Genomic DNA, 18902 nt, shown 5'->3' with positions numbered 1-18902 from the left:
GATACAAACTGACTGAAGCTGAAGGAATGGCAGCTAGAAAACAATTAGTTACCCGACTTGCCAGTAACGTATCCATGTGTGCCTAAAAGACATGAGCTAGGAAAGAAAGAATGGGAAATTAATAATTAACTGCAGATGGAAGCCAAGACGGTAAGAAGAAGATCTGTGGATTGAACTGTGTTCTGACAGATCCATTTGGTCTCTTATCACTTCTTACATGTCTTTTCATGAGAAAGGCTGCTCCTTTAATGTACTTCTAGTAAATTAAAATATGTAAAATAGGTAACTTCTGGGGCTGGGAAAATGTCCCCTGTAGGTAAGGATACTAGTTGTATAAACATGAAGACCTGAGTTCAAATCCCCAGCACCTATGAACACATGCCAACTTTAAGGAACAAAGATAGGCAGATCCTACAAGTTGCCTGGCTAGCCAGGCTAGCTTCAGGGCCAGTCAGAGAACAATAGAGGGAAATCAAAATCCTCCTTGGCCCCTGCATGCACATGTGTGGTCACAAGTACCATGCACAAGAGTAAACAAGTAAACAGAATTTGTAAAAATCCGTCCCTTCTGCCTTCCATCTAATCTGGCCTGAACTGAGCAGTCATCAGGTACTGACAGGTTCTTTAAAGGCTGCTACTTCTCAGCCAAGGAGAAAGTGACCCAATTTCAGAATCTGAAGGAGTTAATTCAGCTCATCCGGCACATGTTCAATAACGCAGGCAACAAACCAGCCTCATCCCACTGTCTTCTTCCTTGGGTTTTAAAATACCCTTCCTAAAACAGCTCCCTAAGCAGAGACTCCAAGACCCCTTCTTAGCTATTTTCCACTGCAGTAGCATCACCCAAGATCTGTAGATATGCTAAGTGAGATTTGTTTTCCCTCATTCCGAATGTGAAGGACCACAGATACAGCAAGATGAGTAAGTCCCGTGAGGTTCTCTTTGGAGAGGCCAAGAGCAAATGTGCAAGATAAAGGTCCCCACAGAACTGGGAGCATAGACACACACACACACACACACACACACACACACACACACACACACACACACACGGGAGGTGGGGAGAGAAAAAGAGAATTCTGGATCACAGAAGGACCTCAGAGACCTCCAGTCTGACCTCTCATTTTGTATCTGAAGAAAATGAATCTGGGAGAGACAAACCATGTGCTCAAGGTCACAAACTGCTTACAACAGAGTCAAAATAAATGCCTAGGTTCTCAAGCTTTGGATTCAAAACTGCTTTCTCTGTAAAAATTGCTTTTGGAGGGGGGAGATCAGTGTTTAATACACTGAGTAATTACTGAATTTACATGACATGTTCTTTAAAACCACTGAAAATGTTTATTAGAAGAGTCCTTTTGACTATTTGCAATTAAAAAAAAAATGAACAAGGGTGCATGCAGTCAGATACCCTGCTCAGGATAAAGGCTGGGCTACAAAAATAAAGATCTGCCAGGTGGTGATGCATGCCTTTAATCCCAGCACTCAGGAGGTGAAGTCGGGTGAATTGCTGTGAGTTCGAGGCCAGCCTGGCCTACAAAGAGAGTCCAGAACAGTCAAGGCTACACAAAGAAACCCGTTTCGGAAAGACAAGCAAACAAACAAACAAAAAAAGATCTTACTGTTTCTGGCAAATGAATGGAATATGTACTGCAGAGTTAACTCCCAACGTGCACCTACAGGCTATCTGAATCTAGTCTAACGCTTTCTAATGGTGGTAATGCACTTCTGTTTTCAATGTACACCATCTCTATACAAGAGTCAAGATTAATGGGATACAACATTTAAAACAGGCTAACAGGCTGGAGAGATGCCCTAGCATAAAGGGTTCACATTGCTCTTCCAGAGAACCCAAGGTAACAGATCCCAGCACCCTCATTAGGCGGACCATAGCCACCTCCATCTCCAGCTACAGGGGACACTATGCCCTCTTCTGACCTCTGGGGTACCCACAAATGGTGCATATGCACACATATAAATGAAAATTAAAAATAAGTCTTTAAGGAAAAAAGAAAAGCAAGCCAAAGGATGGCCATAAGCCAAAATAACTGAGTTATTTCTGAAAATACAGCTTTGCATTCACTCTGAATATTCCAGCTCACATCTTTCACGGGAGAAATTAAACCAAATACCCCATTTCTCAATTCATTTTGCCTATCCTACAGTGCGTACCTTAAAATACCAAGGAAGAGCCCCTATTTTATCAGATCCTCCTACTTTAGTCCCTTAGGGAATTTCTGTTGAACCTTCATCTGCCAGGTTAAGAAACCTCTGGTTTTGTTGGGGTTGTATCTGAAGAGAAAATGTCACCTCATATGAGGCCTCAACATTTTTCAAGTGGTACAACTGTTCCCTACCAGTTTTGCAAGTGCAGAGTACTGCCGCTCTGGATGGCCTCTGCACCTCCATGCCACTGGTGTGCCAAGGGCAGTGTGGGAACTCATCACCTCCTCCGCCTCCTCGGCTTCATCTCACTGCAGTTAAGGACCATATATAGGCCAGGCAATTATAAAATTTGCAGGACTACAACAGCCACAGTGACCGCAACTCTATCTTGTTTAATCCTGTCAGAACAAGGGGCCTTTTTCTGTTTGCTCACTCTTCCATTGGGATTAACCCTAAATAAATCAGCATTTCAGATACACATCCTATTTCTAAAGTGTAAAATAGCTAATACGTGAGAAAGCAGTTGAATAGCAAAATCTCTAAACAGTAAAATAATAATAAAAATAATAACTTTTATTATTTTAACTCCAAAGAGAACATTACAAAAACATTGCTGCAATTCCTAAGAGTTAGAGTATAGAGTACACACAGGGACAGTTATCTTCCCTGGCCTAATTAAAACAGGTCTTTCACACACATCCTTTTTTTTTTTAAACTAGTACTAAAATAGAAATGGTATTTAAATTCACTTTGTAAGCCTAGGGATATTGCTAGGATATTATGAAGAAGCTGGACCTCTGACAAACAGACATAGCTTCCCCCTTTCTGTTAATTATCTAATATATATATATATGTATATATATATATATTACATATTATAATATATAGGAACTATTTCAAATTATTGTTAGCTCCTAGCTAAACTAACAGTTTCAGTAAAAGAGATAACTCCATAAAATTCCATGTAGCACAACACTCAAGGAGAAAACAAAACTTGCTAAAACTGAGCTCAAAACTATTACAGCTCTTTAGAATTTACAGCTATCATGCTCTTACTTGGTGCTCGCTGCTTACTCAACAGCCTGTCAGGATTTGATAAGCACTGTTCATTTAATCCAGGACGGCATCCTAGGGTAGATAGTAACTACACCAATTCCCTGCTTACGACGGAGGCACATGAGCTTCTGCAAGACCAAATGCTTTAAGAGTCACAATGGACATTTAGACACAAGTACATCTGACTCCAAAGCACATGTCAGAACTTCTTGAGGCTATGACAGGAAACAACACCTGTCCTAATTATAGCAACAAAAACAAAAACAAAAACAAAAATTCAAGTCCTAAATCAGGGGTTGACAAACTTTTTCTGCAAGGGACTAGATGATACAGATCTTAGGGTTTACTGCACTCACTACCTCTAGAAATAATCAGCTCTCCTGCTGAATGCCAAGTTGCCCATCAATAGCACAGAGAGTAAGGGAGGGCGACCATATCTCAACAGAACTTTTTGTTATGGTACTAAGGATCAAGTCCAGGGTGTTACACAAGGTAAAGACAGGGATCTTTGAACCACTGAGAGAGAGCCCGAGTTCCCAATAATTTTTAAAATGTTTCAACCACTTAATTTTTTTTTTTTTGGTTTTGGTTTTGGTTTTTTGAGACAGAGTTTTTCTGTGTAGCCCTGGCCGTCCTAGAACTTGCTTTATAGACCAGGCTGACCTGAAACTCAGAGATCCACCTGCCTCTGCCTCCCAAGTGCTGAGACTACAGGTGTTTGCCACCACACCCAGCTTAAAAATGTTTAAATCACTCTTAGCTCATGAGTCATTCAGGCCTGTAGGCTGCATTATACCAATTCCAGCCTAAATGAGGAAAAGAGGCTGGAGAGACTGCTCAGTCACTAAAGTACTTTCCATGGAAGCATGAGGACCTAAGTTCAGATGTGTAAAACACACATTTAAAAATAAAATAAAATAAAAAGGCCTAGCATGCTGGCCCACATGTGCAACCTCAGTGCTGGGAAGGCGGACAGGCAGACAGATCTCTGGGACTCACTGACTTGTCAGTCTAGCCTACTTGTTAAGCTCCAAGTAGACCCTGTCTCAAAAAATAAGACAGATGCCTCCTGTGGGATGACATCGAGGCTGACCAGATGCACTCATATACACACACATGAACATACACACACATAAATGCAGACAAACACAACATTGGCTTCTTAGAGTGCTAAGAGTCAAGCCCTAAGCCTTCAACTGCCATTACATATCTAACCCGACAAAATATCATTGTGACTTAAGAAATTCTTACTTGTAAAATTCTTAAACATTTTGAATATTCCAAAGCAACCCAGAGTCTCAGCTCAGTTAACCTTTCTGAGAACAACTACAAATTCTCAAAAGTCCAATGCTAGTTTCTACATAGGATTCGCCTCAAAAATAAGTGTCAGAAAAGCTTAGAACTGGAAGAAATCTAATACTTCCTTACTCTTTATCTGATTTTGTAAATCACTTTTAAAATATCTGCCAAGGGCTGGAACTCAAAGACAAAGCATTTATTTGCGTAGCATGCATGGGTCCTTGGGTTCAATCCCTTGTACAACTAGAAAAATCAGATTAATAAAACAATTTGCCAAGCCAATTTTCCAGGTGAGACAGGGCTGCATTTAACACGTTTGTGTGTAATAACAGTGCTTCCTTCCTCATAACAGGTTTTACAAAGCATTTCCACACACTTTCTATCACCTGACCCTTCACAACTATACAAGGAAGATAACCAAGCTTTCCCACGTCTATTTTATACATTAGAAGAAAAACAAAAACAAAGGTTCTACAATGCCAGTTGTGCCCAAGGAAGGTACCATGCCACTATGCTACTGTGCTGGTTGGTTTTGTCAACTTGACACAAACTGAAAATCACCTGGCAACAGGGAACTTCCATTGAGGAACTGCCTCCATCAAAGTTCCTACAGGCATGTCTATGAGGCCATTCTCCTAATTAATGGCTTACAAACAATGCCACTGCCAGGCAGGTGGCCCTGGGTTGTATAAGAAAGAAGATGAAGAACAAGCCAATAAGCAGCATTCCTCCCATTGTCTGCTCTTCAGTCCCTGCTTCCCTCCACTATGGACTATGACTAGAATAGGCCCTCTCCTCTCCAAGTTGCCTCTGATTCACGTTACTGAGTAACAAAACCATAGCCAAGGCCTATCTTCAAGTCCACTTGGCCCCCTGACTACTTCCATGGAAACAGATTACATGTTCTTTGCTTAAAACCTTAACATTCTCAAGGAGACGCTAGTCTTAGCCTTTAAAGATACTATGTTTAGTCATTTTCTTTTGCTACTGTCTTATGAAGAAAACATCTGCTAGTCCCTGACATTTATTAAATTCATCTATAGGCAGCAGTGAGTCTATATATACTATGCAGATAATATGCCCAGTCAGTTAAGAGAGAGAATGTTTTGATGGGAAAAAAAAAATCACCCCATGGAGATGCAGCTCAGTTGGGACAGTGCTGGCCTAGCATGCATGGAGCACCAGGTAAATGGGGTCTAGTGATAGGTCTTTCAATTCCAGAATTAAAATTTAATTGGGGATTGGAAACAGGAGGATCAGAATTTGATGGTCATTCACAGCTACGTATCAAGTTTGAGGCCAACCTAGGATCCCCAAGACCTTGTCTTAAGAAATGAAGAGACAAGTCATCTAGGGAGGAAAAAGCAACGATAAATCCATCTTCAGTATAACAACAAAAGAGACAACGAAGAAGAAGAAGAAGAAGAAGAAGAAGAAGAAGAAGAAGAAGAAGAAGAAGAAGAAGAAACGAATGCATTGCCATTAAAGTCTCAGCCCAACTGTGGCTAAGCTTCTGGTGATTGAAAAATAATGTGGGGCTGGGAAAAGGAAATAAAAGAAACATAACGGCTACTAGAATTCAAACCAACATCAAAGGCTTTAATGACAGCTGAGCCTGTCCTGCTGGTTCCTACCCTCTCCCTCAGAAACAAAACTGTTACATAACTGACCAAGGTTCTTCAACTAACACTTCCTCTCTGTTCCACATACACCTTTTGTCCCCCACTGCGTCACCCTGCCCCCATCTCCAAGGGCAGGATCGCAAGCAATCTGGGCTGCCACCATAGCTACAGCTGGACAAGCCTCTGTCCAAAGTGCTGCTTTATTCCAGGAACTGCTGCACAAACTACAGTAAGAACGGATGAACTGTCTTAATAAGCACGGTTCCAACCTCACACTGTTACAGACTTCTTGCTCTGAGAATCATCTCCGCCATATCCAACTTGAGGATGAATCAGATTCCAGACATCCGCGCAAATGGAAATCACATTGTCATCCCTCATCCTCACACACACAGCCCCATGAACAGGAATATACAGCAGGAGTTCTGAAAAACTCTGAAGATGTGCTGTGGCAAGTGCTGCTACGATTGCCTTCCCACTCAGGGCCAAGGAACAAACGTGGATTCTGACTTAGACTTCAATTCACTCAATAATGAAAAGAATGCATTCATGAACCACAAACATCAGTACTCAAAAATATTCCAACAAATCCAGTCACTGCATCAAACTAGCACAGTTTGTGGACACTTAAGAGCCAGTTACTACAGGCACCGTTTGCCTTTTCTTCTTCCAATAGAAGCACACAAACAAAGGCAATGTTTACAAAAGCAACCAATGTATCAGAAAAGTTCTGCCATTCGGGCGCACTTAAAAGATCTCAATCTGTGCCAAATAAAACTCTAAAAGAATGGAAAATAAAAGGGATGCTGACAACAGTGCTCCGGCCCAGCTATCCATGTAGCATCATGCAGCGCCTCAAGCAGTTTACAGCTTGACTGTAATTCTGCATACGATCAAGATTATAATTATCCGAATTCTATTTCCTAAAGGATAACTAGGAGACCATGCCAAGCATCCTGAGCTGGGCCTCCTCCTCCCAGCCACATTCTCTAAGCCTCGTACGCAGGTGAGGTTCTAAAGGGTCCAGACTAAAGCTTAAAATTTCGGGCCTGATTCTCTCCCTGCAGTATCCAGTACTCTGGGCACGGACCCTTTAACATAAATATTTACTCCAGTCAACAAAATGGGAAACGCAATACGAGGGGGATGGCGGGGAAAGTCAAGGGGAAAAGCGAGGCACTAAGTCACCACTACCGTCCAACTGTAGCAGCAACTTCAACCAATTAGGATGAGAGGGGAAACTCCACTGGAGTCCCAGGGAGCCGAGACTGCTGGCTCCGCTGCCCCTGTGCGCGCAGGGGTTCCTCAGAGAGCAGCCCGGTCCCCGAGGAGGCGCGCGGTGGCCGGCCTCGGCCTCGGGCGGGAAGCGCCGCAGCAGGCCCGGAGGCCGTCGGAATGCACGGTTCGCCGAGGGATGCTAGCCAGAGGTGGCGGACCCGTCGCTCTGTCGGCCCGAGAGGCGGGAGAGACCCGAGATGGCCCCCAAGAGCATCCGATCCCAACGTGCACGTCCTGAAGCACCGGTGCCGGCCAAGCAAGGAGGCCCCGCAGCCCTGCCCGCCGCGCGGCCCACGTCAGCGGCGCCCCCAGCCAGCCCGCCCGCCCGCCAGCCCGCCCGCGCCTTACCGAGCCCCGCGGCCCCGCCGCGCCGCCGCGGCGTCGCTTCGAGCCGCTCTCCGCTCCGTGTCTGCCCTCCGCGGGCTGGGCCCGCCGCCCTCGTCCGCCCCGGCCGCCGCCGCCGCTGCCGCCGCCGCCTAGCGCCGGGCCGCCCAGGGCCGCCGCGGGGGCTCGGCCGGGCGCCCCCCGCGCCAGCGCCTCATCCCGCCTCGCCGCCCCGTCAGGCGCGGGGGCGCCGGCTGCGGGCCGCGGCCTCGGGTCGGCACCTCAGGCGCGCGGCGCGCTCTCCTCCCGCGGCCGCCTGGACCCCCCGGGCCGCCGCTGCGCGCCGCAGAACCCCCTCGCCCGCACGCCTCGGGCCGCCCCCGCCCCGCCGGTCCGCGCCCGCTCGGCCTCCGCCTCCAGCGCTCCGCCTCCTCTGCACCCGCGACGCCCGCAGCGGGAGAAGAGGCGCGCCGCCGCGGCCGCGGGCACGAGCACGCGCGAGGAGGGCGCAAGGAGCGCGCGCACGGCCGCCTCGCGCGCGGCGAGGCCTCGCCTGCTGTTGTCCCGGGAAAAGCATGTGCACTGCGGGGGGCGCGGTTGTGGTGGGGGGCCGCTTGGGGAGGGAACGGGGAGCCGAGTTGCTAGCCCGGGGCTTGCACTTCGGCTGTCCCCCATCGGCCCCTGCGTCCTGCTGCGTTGCAAGGATTCCAAAGCCGCTGCAGGAAAAGGCATCCTCCGAGACTACGGCAGAGGCTTCTCTCCTCCCCCTGCTGCTGACCCCAGAATCCTGTCAGTGCACCCGGGAGGGGAGGGGGCGTTGCCGGGAGTCAGGAGATCCTCCGCCGGTGCCCTCTGCCTGATTGAGGCTAGAATCAACTCGCGCCGCCTGTATTTTGGAATTAGGGTATAGGGTGCCTAAAAGTTCCCTCGGTTGGCTTCTTCATTCAGAGTTCTGGACCGGCAAATTGAAAGTGGTGTAGCTGAGGAGAAGGGCAAGGAAGGGGGAAAAGAGCAGGGAACTTGAAGGCATGTGCTAAGACGACAGATCTGGAGGCGACGGAGGGACTCCCTGGAAACCCCCTGACTGGATGTCACAGCCCTTGATTCTTTCCCATGGTTCTATTGTTCTGCCTCAGAGGTTGTAAAGCACTTTCACCTGCAACGACCATCACTATGTCAGAATGCAGAGAAGATAACGGGCTAGTCTACTGATTTTCCTCCAACGCCACCCCCTTCCTCACCCCAACCTTCCCCCTTTATCTTTATACATTTTAGTCCTTCCGAGTCGTTCCATATCTTAATGTTGTGGACAAGGGGAGCAGTTAACCTAAGTAACTTGCTTTTATGTTCAAACCTATGAATGCCAAAATCTGCATCATCTAATGTCACTGCAGTGATTGGGTCCACTCAGCGTTTAGTCATTTCAGTGGGAGTCGTTGGATGTAAAACACGGCCTTGACCGCAATTAGCTGAATCTCAAGGGCACACACGCACCAGGATTTCACCACATCCTGGGGAGAAATTAGAGGGTGAACATGTACAGTAATTCCATTTTCCTGACAGCGTCGGTAGAACCAACGTTTCTTTAGGATAAATATCCTACACGTTTTCTAGCACAGAACCAGGAAGGCAATGGAATGAGAATTGCAGAAGCGCAGGCTAGCATGGAAACATCAAGAAGCCATGTTTGGTAAATGCACTTCAGCCCTCTACTAGAAGAAGCCCAAGCATTTGGGTCCTAAGGGTCTCTTCATGAATAGAGCCTAAAAGACAGCAAACGAGGAACCCTGGAACCTTCCGCAATGGGACATTCTTTCTTTTTACCAAATCGAAACGGCCCCTTTTGGTCACAGTCAGTAATGTCTGCCAGAAGCACAGGAATAAATCTGATAGCTTGTGTTGGGCTGGGGATTTTGGTGAGCATGAAATGTGAATATCCCGTGATACCCGAGGAAGTCAAGAGCGGAGGGGAGAACTAGGTCACCGCAGGAGGCAAGTTCTGCCCAAGGCCATACCTACCTTGGCTACTCTCAGCTCAGATCCTCCAGAGCCTGTCTGCATTCTATTCAGAAAGCCTTCACAATCTAAAGTTTTTGCATAAAGCCCTAAAATGTTGAATGTTAGATGGTCTATGATCCAGCGTTGGGTTTGGATGATTGCATTAAAGGGGTTAGGGCTTAGAATACACTGGGTGATACATATATTTTGCCTTAAATCCTCTTAAATGTCTTGGTAACTATTTTTTATTTGTGTTTTATTTCAAAGAACAATAGACTCCAGCTGTTTTCCAAACACCAGAGATGTATAGGCAAGTTCAAGGATTCTAATCCTCCTTTATCTGTTCTGAGCCACACTCCCTCCCCCCAGATGGAACCATCCAAATGTCCTCTGTGTCACTGTTTGTCATCAGTGAACCTGCATGTAACCTGGAGGGTTTGATCACTAGGCAATTCTGTAGCCATCTGACCTCGGTGTCTTAGATGTTTATAATCAATTACCTCTGTCTTCATAACATCTTCAGTGACTAAATATATAAATCACACACACAAAAAAAACAACATTCCCTAAAAAGAAAAAAGACAACGCCTCTCTCTGCAACTATAAAATGGAGCTAAGTGATAGGACTTTGTTATCTGTGTGTGACTTCCTTCAATATTTACAAGGTGAGGCGAAGAAGGAGGAGCAGATACTCCCCCTCTCTGAAACTGTTGGATGCCTCAGGCTGGCCTCCTTTTCTCAGCCTTGGCACTGTCACCTTCCAGGAGGTGGCATCTGGGCTCTCTCCCTGCATCTCAGATCTGTTGCATTGCAGTCCCCTCTAAGCCGAGAAGCAGAGTCACAGTGCAGACAAGTAAAGCCAGCCAAAAGAGCAGCCGCACACATGACTGCAACACTTACCTAACCTTGACGTAGAAAGAGCCTGGGAATTGAGCAAGGGAGAGAAAGAACCTTATTTGAATCCCAAAACTGAATACTCAACAGCTGGCTTGAGACAAGCGAGTTGCCAAGAGTGGGCCAAGTTTAGTAGAGTTTTCCCAACCTGACAAGTGACATTGCCTTGCTTATTTATTTTTCTAACCAAGAGGCCAGCCCCACATGACATTCCCTTTCTAAAAGGGGAGGAGCAACAGAGGAAGTTTTTTTGTTGCTGTTTTTGTTTTTTAATGATTGGCTATCAGCTGGCCAGTGGGGGCCCATGCCTTTACAATGCCAGCACTCCAGAGGCTGAGGTCAAAAGATTTCTGAGTTCAAAGCCAGTCTCTGCTACAGAGGGAGTTCCAGGACAGCCAGGGTTACACAGAGAGAACTCTTGTCTTGAAAAACAAAAACCAAACAAACAAAAAGATTTTCTAGCTGCAACGTTCTCCTAGCTATCAGGAAGCATTTTAAGGAACTTAAAGAATCCTCTCCACTGGGGTTTGACAAATCTGGGCACATTTGAAATGATCAACTTCATTGTCTTGCCCATCACTGTTAGTTTATTAGCCTCTGCCACAATAATTTAGAACTTTTACTTGGTCAACAATGTAGAAATTGTATTTATTCTCCCACAAAGGGTCTTTCTTTCTTTCTTTCTTTTTTAAACCTTGACACCAGCTACACCTGTCTGGGTGTTTGCTTTTGAGTCATTCAAGTCCTTTGTCATCCCTCTGTCCTCTAGTATTCTAAATGTTGACTTCAGAGCTCTGACCTTGGGCTCTTCCTATTCTCTTTCTGTACTCCCATCCTGGGAAATCTCCAGCTTCAGGCTTTAAATAGAACTCCATGCATCAACTCTGACCTCTCCCAGAGCTCTTATATATCCAGTGGACTCCCAAACATCAATGCTTGGATATTTCAACCTTGATGTATCTGCAACAGAACATTAAAAAAAAAAGTCTCTCTATGGAACTCAAATGTAAATTATTTATGTAGCTCAAGCTAACCTGGAACTCATGATCCTTCTGCTTCTTGAGTTCTGGATTTACAGTTATGCACCACCATGGTCAGATCACTTCCTCCCCCCCCCCACCGTGTGTGTGTGTGTGTGTGTGTGTGTGTGTGTGTGTGTGTGTATGTGTGTGTGTGTGTGTGTATGTGTGTGTGTGTCTAGGGCTAGGGATCAAACCCAGGATCTTACAAGTCTTAGACACAATGCTACACAAGCACTCACTATTACCAAGCTTCATTCCAGTCCTAAAAGAAAATTATTGTCTATATTCACAACCAAACCAAAGCCTTTTCATCCGCCAAAGCACCTCTTTTGATCCACCACCACACTGGTTTGTCAAGGAAATTCTTCCAGTTCCACCTTGCAAAGTGAGCCTAATCCCTTCCCCCTTAGCTATCCACTCCCAGATGGACCCTCATGGTCGCTCTCCTGGTGAACTTACATTCTTTCTTCCCCGTGATCTAGCCTTAATAGAGCCAGCAGAGAAGGCCTTTGTTTGTTTGTTTGTTTGCTTGCTTGCTTGCTTGTTTGTTTTCCAGACAGGGTTTCATTGTGTTGTCTTGGCTGGGTGACCAGGCAGACCTCAAACTCACAGAGATTTGCCTGCTGGAACTAAAGGCAAGTCCACTACCACCAGGCTGAGAATGCCTTTCAAATGGTCAGTAAGATACCCTTCTCCTTCCTTGAAGCCTTCCATGGCTCCCGGCCTCTCAAGACCGGACTGGTAAACTCCGAAGCTCTTCCTCCAGCCTTTCCAGGCTCTAAGCCTCTGTCCTCCACTCTGCACCAACCTCACCTGCAGAAGCAGCTCTGTTTTCCTGGCTTTTAAATTAACCTCCTGAGCTTCTGTCCCAAAGGGGCTGTCTATGCTGGCCTCTCATTCTTTTCTTTTCACAAAGCACTCATCACTGTGTTGTTGTGTGCGAGTGATACTTCTTGTTTTGTCTCTGTCATTAAAACATGAGGACTGTTAGGATACTGGCTTTGTTTATGCACCATTGTCCCCACATTGATAAATGGTACTAACAGGAAACACACAAAAAGAATTTAACTCACTTCTTATCTATTGTTACTATATAGTATTACAAATGAGAACTGCTTCAAATTACAAAATTAAATCATTTGGAAATCAAAACAAAGTATCCTGAAAGTCTAAAACTGAATTTTAAAAGTAGGACAATTTAGCAAAGAAAGGTGTGAGGCAGGGGTCTCCTCTATTTCTTTCCACCCTATTTTTTTAGACAGGGTCTCCTGCTCAACCTGACCTTTACTGTTTGGCTAGAGTGGATAGACAGCAAGCTCCTGGGACCTGCCAGTCTCCAACACAAACTTTATAAGCACGAGGAAGTCCTGCTTGGCTTTGTTTGGCTTTGTTTCATGTATATGTGTGCATGGTGTTCGTGCATGTGTGTAAGCACATATTAGCATGTGCCTGTGTGGACATCTGTGGAGATCTAAGGGTGATATCAAGAATATTCCTCCATTACTCTTTGACCTTATTCTTTGAGGTAAAGTTTCTCCATCAGATGCAAAGCTCACCCATATGGGGGTTCTCACTGCCCAGCTTGCTCCACAGGTCCCCTGCCTCCACTTTCTGAGGCTAGAATTACAGGAGGGCCATCATGGCTACCTGGCATTTATATAGGTTCTGGGGATGTGAAGTCTAGTCCTTTAGCTTGGACTGCCAGCACTTGTACTGCTGAGCCATCTCCCCAGCCCATACAAATTAAAGTCAAATTATATGCAGTGCTTTCTTCTTCCAAATGAAAGATTGCTGTATTGAAGAGAAATGCAGTAGTTTTTCATTTTTATGTCCTGTGCTACCATGTAAACTTGTACAAGTCAGTTTGTACATCTGCCTCCGTCTGTGAAATGGGCCTGCAAACTTTCTTCTTGAGTTGACTATCATAAGGATAGAAGAATCCGATTCCTGTGAAAATGCTTTTCAAGAAAGAAACTTTGGAAACAATGACTCTTATAGTGCCAACGATTTTTGTCTTGTATTTGAAGAATAAGGAAAAGGGTGAAGAGATATCTCAGCAGCTAAAAACACTGGCTGCTCTTCCAGAGGATCTGCCTTTTTTTACTGGGACCCATATTGTTACCTCCAACCTTTTGTAACTCTAGTTTCAGGAATTCTATGCCCTCTCCTGGCCTCCTCAAGCACCAGGCATGTACTTGGTACACATGCATGCATGCAGACAAAACACTCATATACATAAAATTAAAAACCTAATAAATAGCTGGGCATGGTGGTGCATGCCTTTAATCCTAGCACTCTGGGAGGCAGACGCAGGCCGATCTCTGTCAGTTCAAAGCCAGCCCAGTCTACAGAATGAGTCCAGGGCAACCAGAGGAACACAGAGAAACCTTGTCTCAAAAAACAAAAATAAATGAAAAGAACAAAGAACATTGAAATGGCTGCTTTTATATACTTTTTTTAATCAGCATTTTTTTAAAGTGTCAGGGGGAAAACGCTTTCTGAGACAGCTATGTGGTCCACATACTAACCCCTACTCTATCCCCGACCCCTCAGCCCCTATATGGCAATACTAAGAGACATTTTCTGTGATGCCTTGACTTGTCTCAATCTTGTAGGCTTAGGTCATCCTCTTGCCTCTGGCCAGCTTGGATTACAGCCATGTCCCACCATGCCTGGCTGTTAGAACAATTAAAAGGCGAAAGCTAGTGGAAGTTGGTTAGGCCATTGCAGGGCCTGCCTTTTGGAAGGGATTAAGGTCATTCTTCTAGGACTTTGATCTCTCAAGAACAAGGTTATTATTCTAAGAGAGTAAGCTTGATTCCTCTTTGGTCTCTGGCTTCCTATCTCACACCATGTGATCTCTCCCTGTCACATATACACTAGCCATGGTGCCATCTGCCATGAGGTAACACCATGTGGGTTGGTGGGGGAGGGGCTTGCCAGACCTAGCACACACTGCTTGAGATTTCAAAGCCCCAAACTATGAGCCATATAAACCTGTTTTCTTTACAAATTATGCAGAATCAAGTATTTCCTTAGAGCATTAAGAACCAGCTTCAGAGGCAGGAAGCAGCAACCTATACACAAGAATACCACCTTTGTGAGATCCTGTACTCTGTAGAATCAGAATAACAACAATCAGTTGTGCAGTAGGATGTTAACATGGGTCAGAAAATAAAGAAATAGCATCGAAATGTAGACATTTGTAGAATGTGTTAATTCTGGGCTTTTTTGTTGTTGTTTTGTTGTTTGCTGTTTGTTTGTTTCAAGACAAGGTTTCTCTGAGTAGCCTTAGCTATCTTGGACTCACTCTGTAGACCAGACTGGCCCTGAACTCACAGAGATCTGCCTGCCTCTGCCTTCCCGAATGCTGGCATTACAGGTTAATTCTGTTTGTTAGCAAGCACAACCAAGTAGAGAGTTGTGTGAAGTTTTGTGAAGTTTAATGAACAAAGAGGTAACTATCACATTTGGGGATATGAGATCCTTGAGAGGCAGCAAAATGTTTCAGAGGAAAGTATAGTACAGAGCTTTTGTTGTTGTTTGGTTGGTTGGTTTTTTGTTTTTCAAGATAGGGTTTCTCTATGTAGCCCTGCTATCCTGAAACTAACATTGCAGACTAGACCAGGCTGACTTCAAACTAGGAGATCCACCTGCCTCGGCCTCTCTGAAGCTGTGTTACCGAGCAAGCATGCTGTTTTGGAGGACATACTTAACTGAGGTGATTTGCAAGAATGTACAATTCCCTTGAGTGGCTGTGACAGTGGTGAGATGCCACTATGAGAAAGCATCCACATACACCCCCCACCCCCTCACCCCCCCACACCACCCCCACACACATACACCTTTCACTGTAAGCACACTCAATGCGCCCCTTCTCCCTCCAAGCTCAGCTTGCCTGAATCAGCACTCCACTCAGACACGTGGTGGAGCTCCCCCCACCCCCGCCCCCAAGCCTTTTATTAGATCTAAAGAACTGAAGCCAGTGCGGAGGGAATGCATGGGAAAGTGACTTGGGAAAGCGAAAGATCAAAGAGAGGTCACTCAACCCCAGGCTGCTGCTTCCCCAGGGTGCTCCCAGCGAGTCCCCTCCCAGGAGCTTGTCTTTTATGACTTCCAGTTTCCAGAACTGAATGCCTTTCAGACAGTCTAGAGCATCTGGGTTTTCCTGCCACATTCAGACTACATGTTGGCTGAGAGTTCACCCATTGCTTCTGAAACTCAATGCAGAAGATAGGAGGTTTCCGGGCAGCTTGAGAGGAATTGTGCCAGATAATACTATGTAGCATTTTTGTTGGATTGTTGTGTTTTTTTTTAAGTCACTGTACTTGGCTTAGGAAGTTACTTTGTGTTTAACTTTAAGTACAGATGATCCCTGGATATGCTGGGGGCTAGGGGTCACATTGTATCAAACCAAACAATAAAACTACCCCATCAAAATATTAGTCCCCTGCTCCCTACTCAATTTCTCCTCTATGTATTTCATGATGAAAACAAACAGCATTACTCCTCTGAGTGATATAAAAAGCCAGGCTCCAGCAGAGCTGGTAACACACTAAAACTTACCAGCTCACTCCTTTCTCAGTTCATGCTCTGATTTAAAAAACTGTTTCTCGGTAGTCTTTGATGGGCTTTAAAAATAAAGAGGAATGACCTGCTTGCTTAGGGCAATGGGATAGTTTGAAAAATAGTACAACGAAGAGATGTGTTGAGCAGGTGAGAAAATTACAATTTAGTTGCTTCAGGACGCCTCTCTGGGTAGTGTTCAGTGGCAGGCCTAGTTGTTTACTCGGGTATGAGACATTGTTGACTTTGAGAGATGCTTAAGCAAAGAGAGATTCATAAAGTCTATATGGTAATATAGAGTGACATTGGGACCGAGGACATAGCTCTCTCAGTAAATGTTCTCAAGAAATGATATCAATAAGACAACACCAGTACATGAGCTAAAGTGAAAGGAGGAAACCCCACCCGCTCCTGAGGTCTACACGGCCATCCTCACTGCACACTGTTCACAATGGTCAAGATACAGAAAGACAAGTATCATCTTTCTTTCATATACAGAATGTAGGAATTGGGGCTATAAGGGTATAACGTGGAAATAGATGGGGGCCTCTTTGAGGAAGGAAGACCAGTGGGAGAGGGGACAGAGGAGGGAAATGAATATGAACAGGTTAATAATAATTTAAAAAGCATTGTATACATGAATATATTAATTAAAAAAAGAGGTAGTACCCAGTGGGAGGTTTTGGTTTTTTGATTTTGTGGGGCTTTTTTTTTTTTTTGGTTGGTTGGTTGGTTGGCTGGTTGGTTGGTTTGGTTTTTCAACACAGAGTTTCTCTGTGTAGCTTTGGCTGGACTCACTTTGTAGACCAGGCTGGCCTCAAACTCATAGAAATCTGCCTGCCTCTGTCTCCCTGGGTTCTGGGATTACAGGCATGCGCCATGGGCCCGGCTCAGTGGGGATCTTGAGATCACTGAAGGGGAGCCCTTGGAAGGGATAGTAGAGTTTAGCTCCCTTCTTTTGTTCCTTGACCTTGGAGTTAAGCAGTTTGTTCCACCATGCATTGTGGTGGTGAGATGCCAACTCAGGTCCAAATTAATAGGACCACTGATGGTAAACCAGAACCTCCAAAACTGCAAGCCAAAACAGGCTTTTCTCTACATAAGCTAATTTTCCCAAGTATGGTGACAGAGAGCTGCCTAACACACCAGGCATTCCTACACATCCAAGGAGGGAACCCCATCTCAAACGAGACCGTGCACTTTCCACCCCTTCCCTATCATCTACCACAGAAGGTAAGAAGACAAAGGTCCTTGCACTGCTGTTCCCACCAAAGCTTTTCATTACTGTACCCTCTGTGGCTGGCCACGCCTTTTCCCATGCCCACTAAAGACATCAAAGACACTTCCACAGCCTGGTACAGTGACTCAAACCAGCCTCTTCTACATAGATACATAGATTAAGTATTTCAACTAACAGACATTTCAAACACTAATAATCTTTACTGTAATTTTTTTCTTTTTTGGGGGGGGAGAGGTAGGGTGGGGAAGAAAGTGAAAAAAAAGTTGCTTGTGGTTTGTTTGGTTTGGGATTTTGAAACAGAATCTCACTGTGCATCTTAGGATAGCCTGAAACTCGTGATTCTCCTGCCTCAGCTTTCCAAGTGCTGGGATTACAGAGATGTGCCATGGTACCCAGCACTCCTTACTATCTTTTGATGGGCAAGTAAGCCAGAATAGGAGAGTAATTTTTCTTTTCAATCCATTCCATAACCTCAGCTAGCCCTGCCTCCAAACTAGCCCCATCACTCTCTTTGCCCCACCCCATCTCACCCCTGTGTGGTTTTTTTTAGGGTTTCCTCACTATCACCCTGATACTTATAAGGTATCCTTTACCAGGGAAAATGAAGTCAATCACCATCATCACCGCCTACCCCGCCCTTCACGCCTTTCACCCGTTTTTCCCTGAGAGGTCAGGAATTTTGTCTTTTCTTTTTACCAAGGGAGAAAACTAGCTTCAGGGAAGTGGCAGAGCTCACTGAAACGCAGCCCTCCTAATTGAGTCCTCACCTGTACAGTAGGAACCACGCTAAAGGCTGGGCAGAGAAAGGCAAACAGGGAGTGCCTCTGATTCTCAACGCTTGGCACTGAAGAGAGATGAAAACAGCGAGAGCAAATCTATGGGCATACAGACATCAAACAGCTGTGCAAACATTGGGCAGCGGCAGAAATTAAACACGAAAGTAAATAACGTGTTTACGTTATGTAAAAGTCGCGCAGCTGCTGTTATTCTCTTCGAGGGCTCAGGAGGAGACTAGGACCGGAGGCAAAAGAGCTTGAATTTTTTCAGTTGGGGATGGTGTCGGTCGGCAGGAAGGAGCAGGGAGGTCACATGTGGCTCAGGGAACAAAGGCGAACTATTACATAAACCCTTGTCTGCTGGTGCATAACCTCTAAACCTCGGTCTTCCGAATGAACTGAGTTTGTTTCTCAGAAGTAGCTCTTACATGTCAGACCATGCTTTTAGGAATCTGTGTCAGCGACTAATTTTAAAGTGGTAGAGGTGGCCCCAGTGTCCCCAGCCACAGCAGGGACCCAGTGAAGAGGCCTGAGAGCTGCCACCAGAACTGTCCTACCTCAAAAGACAGCTTGATTTTCTACAAGCGTTCAGGGCTATCAAGTGAACTACAGTAGCCCACCGCCAGCAGAGCCCCTGCCTGGTAGCCTGGCATGACGGAAC

At 45.6% G+C, this 18902-nt stretch overlaps 1 protein-coding gene and 1 long non-coding RNA gene across 2 annotated transcripts in view; both read right to left on the bottom strand.

Annotated features, from left to right (window-relative positions):
• Positions 1 to 8161, bottom strand: part of ARHGAP32 (Rho GTPase activating protein 32) — a 234682-nt gene extending 226521 nt beyond the window's left edge. Inside the window, exon 1 of the mRNA XM_084783262.1 lies at positions 7770 to 8161. The gene's annotated coding sequence lies outside the window, so the exon portion shown is untranslated. The remainder of the gene's footprint in view (positions 1 to 7769) is intronic.
• A 311-nt stretch (positions 8162 to 8472) lies between these two features.
• On the bottom strand, positions 8473 to 18493 carry LOC311597677. The gene is made up of 3 exons (XR_014779318.1): positions 18233 to 18493; positions 12473 to 12621; positions 8473 to 11597 (listed from the first exon to the last, which is right to left on the bottom strand). It is a non-coding gene; the product is annotated as an uncharacterized lncRNA (long non-coding RNA).
• Between the last annotated feature and the right edge of the window lie 409 nt (positions 18494 to 18902).

This window comes from Acomys minous (genome assembly GCF_964271855.1).
Source record: "Acomys minous genome assembly, chromosome: 5".
Classification (NCBI taxonomy): Eukaryota; Metazoa; Chordata; class Mammalia; order Rodentia; family Muridae; genus Acomys; species Acomys minous.
The sequence above is the reverse complement of the archived record's forward strand: the minus strand, read 5'-3'. Positions and strand labels throughout refer to the sequence as shown.